This window comes from Dromaius novaehollandiae, chromosome W (assembly GCF_036370855.1).
Source record: "Dromaius novaehollandiae isolate bDroNov1 chromosome W, bDroNov1.hap1, whole genome shotgun sequence".
In the NCBI taxonomy this organism is placed as follows: domain Eukaryota; kingdom Metazoa; phylum Chordata; class Aves; order Casuariiformes; family Dromaiidae; genus Dromaius; species Dromaius novaehollandiae.
The window spans coordinates 23,205,321-23,213,453 of NC_088130.1; positions in this window are offsets into that span (position 1 = coordinate 23,205,321).

Sequence of the window (8,133 nt, forward strand, 5' to 3'; positions counted from 1 at the left end):
CGCCTGCAACTGTCAGCGGGCGCGTGAGGCGGCGGGCGCGGCCCCGCCGGCCCCGCAGCCACCCCGCCCCCCGCCCGGCCCCGGCCCCGGCCCGGCGGCGCGGAGCGGAGCGGAGCCTCCTTTGTTGCCGCCTCCCGCCGCGCCGCGGCCGTGGCCGTGGCACAAAGGGAAGCTGCCGTGGGGCGGCCCGGAGCCCCGCGCCTCCGCCCGGCGCTTGAGCAGCCACGCCGGGGGCGGGGGGGAGAGGGGAAAGGGCGTTGCTCAGCTCCCCGGCCCGCCAGCGTCCCCTCACCGGCCCGCGGGCCTGTCACCGGCCGCCGCGCGCTCAGAAACGCGGCCTAAGCGCAGCAGGAGAGAAGGGGTTTTACCCTTTCGGGCGTTTCCTCTTCCAAACCTGTTTTTCCCTTGCCCATAAGCTGCACGCTGTAAATTGAGAACAGCTCTCGACTCCTGATCCTGCAAACACCTAATTTAAGCTCCCCCGGATGAGTGCTCTCATTTTAATATTCAAAATGTAATTATTCTAATTGCACAGCTCGAGCCGGGTTTTGGTGCTGGTATTTGAGCGTTCCCTATTCCATGGCAGTCTGGCTCCTGAAGGCTTGTTTTGAGTGAGTTGCCACATCCTTAGTCCAAAGGTTAGCATGAATTCCTCAGGAAAAGTACGAGCCCTCCAACACGGTGGGTGCAACGCATGGAAAATCCCAGGACAGCCAAATCCGGCAGTGTTGACCTGAACCTAAATCAGCAGTATCCCTTCACAGGAGACACGGCTGTATCTTCTGTAAATCAGTTTATGTTAGGACCACTTGGCATTGCCACTGGTCAGTGACTCCAGTGACCATAGCACCTGCAACACAATCCACTTCCAACATTTTTATATCAAAATCTCCAAGCAAATTCTTGTATCACTTTTATATTGGTCGATTCAGGTTTCTGAAGTGCAAATGAGAGGAACAGTTGTAACTCCTGTAAGCATGTACTAGGGTGATCAGCAGTCCTTCTCTCACTGCCACTACATCCTCAGGGCAATGTGCTCTGTTTGCTGCCAAATGATTAAATCAGCTTCTACATTTTCCAGAAAATAGAATGTACAAAACATGACCAATTTGCAGTTCCAACAGAAACTAAAGATATGTGTGATTCCTGTAACAAAAACATTAATTTAAAATTTTTATAGATACTCTAATCTTGCTATTCGGCAACTTACACCCACAGTAGCTGGATACTAGAAAGTAAAAACTGGAAAGCGGACCACAGCGAGCAATTCAAAGGCTTGATTCTAAACCCAATTGTCCTCTTCACAGAAATTCCCATGGGAAAGGCTTGTCAGGAGGAAAACAGTAAGATTTTCTACTACTGAAGCTTCCTCAAAATCATTTAATAAGGTTTTCCGCTAGAATAATCCATGACTATATCCTAGAAACCTGGCAGTTCTCCTCAGGACGTGAGATTGCCTGTATGAAAGCTTCGTACCACTGTTAGTTCCAGGACATTTGTTCCTTTTTCTATTGTCTTAGCGAATTTCCACTATTAAGTGACATTCCCTCAAAAGCATTTTATTGAAATGTTTTCCAATCACAGCTAAAGGTAATTTCGCCTACTGAGGAGTCCCTGCTTTACCCCCCCATACTGCCTCTGGTGCCACAAAACATTGTCTGTCCCTTTCTCCTTCTCTGCCTGCCATTTCAATTCTACCTCATCCAGCTCTTTGGAAAATAGCAAAGCTGGCTAAAAAGAGCGATAGCAGCTGGAAAAAAGGCATTTCATCTCTATAGCACCTGCTGCAACATAAAATTGTCAACAAAGTAGGATTATAGCCCAAGGTAGTTTTACACTGCAGCTGGCACTAGAGTGAAAGGATCAGTATTCACAGGCAGTACAAGAGCCAAATAAAATTTAGGATATTTTACTGTACTACAAGCTGAGCCCTCTGCAGGTCTTTAATGCTGACTTTGATACTGTCTGCTTCTGAGATTTAATTTAGCACCAAGTTTTAAATCACTGAACTCTCATTTCATTATAAAAATATGTATTATTTCCACGCTCCCCCCCCCAATTGTTTGTTTTGCCATTAGTATGCCAGAAGAGAAGCATACTGTTTTTGCCAAAAGTGTTATGGGTGGGATTCATTTCATTTTATTCCACCTCCCATTTAAAAGGACATATTTAAAATCCAAACTATACTTCTTAAGGAGGCCTTTTTTTCTCCTTAGGAGTCTCAAACTTTAACTTTTTGTTGCTGAAGCTATTGCTTTTAGCAGCCTACCACCTCAGATGAAATTAGATGGGGCTTTCTCAGCAGATCAGATTATCTAGTTCTGGACAAATTATATGGAAACAGATGTAGTAGTAGCGGCTAGTCATCGGTTTCCTTATTACAATAACACAGTAAAAGAACAAAAGGTTTTTCTTGCCAAGTCCATGCTTACTTTCTACCAGACTGTATTTTCAGGCTGTTGGCTCAATCTAATAATAATAATAAAAAAAGTGATGTAGCATTTCCTGTATACATTTTAAAAAGCTAATAGTAGAATCTACTAAAGTCTCATTCTTTTAAAATGTAATCTTGTGTGGCTTAAATTACTAGATTAGCTTCCATATTGAAGGAAGTTAATAACCATCAATAATCATACCTTCTGATTTCCTTGCCATTTGCTTACAGCTGAGATTTCTCGCTGATGTTAGCGTGACTGAATTCATCTTGCTCTGTTAGGCTGAAAAAAATTGAAAAAAGATAAAAATAAAATAAAAAAACCAAGCCTTTAAACTGTGCCCCGGCTGCTGTCAGACACTTGTGAAACCGAGTATTAGCATTGTTCCTCTTTGCTCTGGGCAGCTCGGGCCTGATACGCAGCACATAGACAATGCACTTCCTTTGTATAAAAAAAGCCATTATTAAACCAGCCGGAGGGGTCACTGCTCAGCGGCACAAGGCAGCCGTGAAGGGCTGAGCGCGGACACTCCCATGCCTCCAGACTGCTGCCCAAGGGGATCAGAAATGTTCTCTCTACCTCAGAGAAAAGCCAAGCAATGTGATGTTTACCCTCACGGCTTGCAACTCCACTCAAGCGTTTTCAACGTATTAGAAGTAAGGCTTTGAGATGCTTTACACCTCTTAGAACTGATACCTAAAGTACATCACAAGTACTTTAATACAGCTTCTAAATACCACCACATCCACAGTTTAACACATTCACAGTTAACATAAATTGTATCAGGCATGTGTACATCTTACAGGCACAGCAGGCTATACCATTTTCAGACTCCACTAAGCTTACAAGATTTTTCACCAAGACAATATTGCATTCATTCTTTCAGTTTTTAAAGAGAAGCCTAAGCGTTTCAGCATGCACCACTTAACAGCAAAGGTTTGGCGTGTATGCCAATTTAAATAGACTTCTAGAATCTGGACAAGTTTGTGGAAGATTAATGTAAATTCCATGATTCCTCATAAACAAGCCATTTTTAGTGTTGCCAACTTTTTATTATCAAAATAGGTGGTTTTATATATATTAATCATTTTTATTTAAACTATATTTACCTTTAAAGTGGTCACGAACCATGGTGAATGCAGTCTGCAAATGTGTGTCAGTACTCTGAAGGTAAATGTTATTTAAGGGATTCAAATATGACTCTTCTAAAGAAAAAAACAGACAAATATTTGAAATTACATGTTACCTAATCTAATGTCAGTATTTATCAGTGAAATATTGTCTGTTTGTTTCCACTCAGGGAATGGCTGCTAAAGAAGAGTCCAACAGAGTAAATGCTGCAGTCTGTGCTTTAAAGAAGTAGAACAAAACACCAAAAATAAATACACTGCAATGGCAATAGTTAATAAAATATGTAGCAGAACTGATGTTCCTCTCAGCTATATTCAACATGAAGTAAGTGTAACATCACTGATGAAGTATTTTTATAACATCAGAACACAAAATAAACTTGTACATACACGACACCACATCTGAGCACGTTCCAAGGTCCAATTAAGTTTACAGTCCAGTGCTAAGAAAGGTCCTTTTCAGGAGATCCTCTTCCCCCCCCCCCCCCATCTTATCTGATAGTCCTACAGTATCTCATTCTGGCAAGTCAACCAACATGCTAATTTTCTTGCTTATCTAGTGGTGACTAGGGAGCACTTTTGGGGGCACAGCAGCCATGAGGCAGAACCTTGTTGTATTTTCCCCTTGGGATGTTGCAGAGTGGAGGGTGGGGGGACAGGGATGTCTGCAGCTGTTTACAAAGATAGCAAAATCTGGATACTCCTCACATCAACAGACAGGATAATAGTAATACTCCTCCCTGTTTTTTGGCTTCAGTAATGCAAAAATGATGCCAGTTAGATAACTACAAGTGCTGCATGGTCCATGTGTTTCTAATTGCTGCTCCCTATTGTAATAACTCATGTATGACTATATTACTTTTAACAGGTCCCCTCATGTGTAACTTAAAGACTTGCCTATGAAATACTCCTTAAAATAATGATTTTACTCTGTAGCTGACCAAGATTCAAACAAAGCTGTCAATATTCCCTCCATGTAAATAAAATGAAAATAGATTCTGCGATTCTTTTAATTAGTTTAAGGTACAATGGAAAATCAATTTTGCATTTCTGCCAAGTCTCTCACATTAAAAGGTTTTCTTTAATGTTTTGTGGGATCTCCTCCTCCAAGAGGAGTTGAGAAAGGATAAATAAAAAGAATGGGGATACACCCTCGCCGATGTTTCATTATCTGTATGCCTATTATACTCTTGAAGGGCTAAGAGAGCATAGGAGGGGAAGCAAATGCAGCCTGAAGTAGTAGTTCGGGAAAGAAAGGAGAAGAGAGGGAAAAAAAAAAAGCCGTCTCACCACAGTCACCACCACAAGAACTGTAGTGCTCCTCAGCATTCGTTATCAAAACTATCACTGTTCAGTTTGCCTTACTGAAGCAAATCCTAGAGTTTTCAGTTGTTACGTGGCAGAGAAAACCATCTTGGGATGCACATTTAAAGGAATACATACATGGTGCTCGTTGATTTTGTCTGAGATAATGTCCAGGTACACATAAATAGATGCAGTGATATTACTGTTACTGCAAGTTAAAAGTCACTTCCCACAATGATTGCAAAATCCCAAAAGGGAGAGAAAGAAACTACAGATGGTAAAGGAGAAACAGGAACCGATAATTATACGTGTAGCTCCACATGAAGATCTGATTAAGCACACTAAAAAAAACCACTCTGCAGAACTAGAAACATGTTACATTTCTGCAGAATAGGCAATCAGCTATAAAACAAATTACAGATAGAGAACTTCCTTGCTTATATACATGAGTTAGCACAGCTGCCTCGTGTATAAAGAAGTAGGAGTTCTTTGAAAAAACTTTTTGCAGACAAATTACAGAGGCATTAACCACACTGCTACATGAGATAGCTTTGCTGTAGCTGGTGACAGAACAGCTCCAATTCACTGTACGGACAGTGGTTAGACATCACATCAGTTGTTGCCAATTCTTAGGATTTTTAAGGAGTTTTGCAAAACCAGGTATTTTTCAAAGACTAATTACCTAAATTTCTTTGATTAATCACAACTCAAAGTTTTAGTTAGAGGGTTCTGGCCCTTTTGGCAGTAGAGAAAAATTATTGAAAGTGTGATTCAGTGCAAAATTAAACATGTTTAATTAAACAGTTAAACACTTCTTCTAACTCTAACCCAGTGGCTGACAGGTAATATTAGGCATAGAGAGTTTCCAGATTTATCTGCGCTACGATGAGCTCTCATATAGTTGATCTGTTCCACATCTCTGAGCAAGTTTAGCACAGAGTTTCGGGAAGCTGGATTTTGATTGCCTGTTGGTCACTCATGTATGCTGCTCTCTCACCAGACTGATTTACACATGAGAGAAACACCTGGAAAAACCATGGGAGAAATATCCAACTACATTTAACACGGTGAATCACAGCGCTCACCAGACTGGCTTCCCTGTACTGGCAGAGCATAAGAAAAACGGTGTTAGCTCGCGGACAAACCACAGCAAAAACCAAACAGCACAACCCATGCGCACTGACGGAACAAAGAGAGTCACTCAGGTTGACGCATAGTATTAGGATTTCTTTGCTTCCAGCAGAAACCTAGCTCCGGGAGGCTTAAAAATGTCAGTCAATATACAGCGTAACAGCAGAGTAGTGCAGCATGGGGTACAGAATTGGAGCTCTCTTTAAAAAACTTCAGCGTGCTTTTTGAGACCTACGATGAAAATATTGATATCCTGCAGTATGGACAGAGTCTGTCTGCTCCTGCTGTCTTTGCTGTGGATGACAAGGCAAATATAAGCAACCTGTAGCGAAGTTCAGGTGCAGACATGCCCTTATATTTAGTTTTATACCAACAGGCTCTTTCATGAGGCTGGGAAGCTAGAGAGTGTCAGCGTTTGTTCTAAGGGTGTTGCAGCTTCCATGAAGGGGTTGGAAAGACCAGTTTTCACTTTATATATTCAAAGAGTTAGAGGCATGTGAATACCTTATGAATTTTTAAAATAAATTAGCAAGACAATCATGATTTTAAAGTTTGACATCTAGGTAGTAGGGTTCTTTTACAGTGTTATTCACAGAGAAGTCTTACAAAAGCTGCAGAGTTAGGAATTATGATTACCTCAACACTTCAAGGGATTTCTAATATAGAGTATTGGCATAAGGAATGATAGTCAAATATTAGTATTTACACACAAGATACTGCAAACTGCAACACAATTACAAAGCAGTTAAAGACTAGCCTTCTTCCTAAGCATTTTTCCATAAGGCAAAATAAATCCTTGATCCTCACTGAAAATAAAATCAGCGAGTAAGTTCCTTCTTTCCCACAGCCTAATTCTGCTTCAACTGAAGCCACTATATTCAATTGCGGAAGAATCCAGCCTACCAACAAGATAACAAAAAGAGTGCATTGGTATATCACAGTGTTATCCCAGAAATGTTTTAGTATTTGCTTTATTAGTCTTTGAGTGATTAACTTGTTAATAAAATCTCAATTTACTTGCTACTGACAAAAGTTAATAGGTGGATTGCAATAGCATTGTAATTAAAATAGGAAAAAAAGTTCATTTTCTGTGTTTATTTTCCTCATAAGGCTGGAAGAAGGTAGGTTTGAGGAGCCGGTTAGTTTGGCAGATCATTAAAACTGTGTATTAGACGAAAGTATACTAAAAATATTGTAGCTAATAGGACAGCAAGTCACAGTATTTGAACTGTCTTCTTATACTCACAAAATCAATTATTTAAAATACAGCATAAAAGATTATTTTTGATATTGCATCTTAAGTCCTATATTTTTTAGGAGTTATGGAAGCGCAGAGAAGTACTATGTATTTCTTTTCTGATATTGATGGATAAATATACAGCTTTGAGATTTGTGCGTAAACAAATATCCAACAACAGCAACAGGACCTTTCTGTTAGTTATGACTTCTTGCCCTGGCATAATTGTAGCTGACAATTCAGAATAAACATTTCTTAGCTGTGTAGTATTCTCTGATAGCATACTCTTTCTAATAGAAATTCAATGTCTTTTCTGTCCTGCTGCTTTTCTTTTTTTTCCCTGAAAATAGAATTCAAGAAACAGGCAGGCTTGCTTCAGACTTTTCAAATTAATAGTAATAACCTGTTCCAATATTAAGTGGTGCTTTCGCCTGATTGGTGGAATCTATTCCACTTGCTCTGCAGAGGAAAAAAAATGCAGTCTTCGAAACTGTCATAGCAGTCTCTTCTCACAGCTCAGCTACCTGTAGCCCTGAACCATGAGCTAGAGGGATTATGAATGCCAAGAAAGCCACATGACCGCACATGCAGCCATTTTTTCCTCAGATATTTTGAGAAGATTCACCAAAACTTCAGTAAGGAGTTGCACGAACATTTTTTTGTTTGCTAAGATTTCAGCTCTTGGACTCTGTGAATACCACACTAACTACAAGTGAATATAAAAGGTTTCCAGCTTCGCGAGTTAAATAAAAAAGATGCTTATGGCACATTGTTGTATAGCCCCTACCACATCTTTTTGTTTTTATACCGTAGCTCTATTTCATTTCGATGTGCTGTTTCTTGCTTCCTGAAAGCAATTCAGATGCAAATATTCCTAGATTTTACTATTTTATTA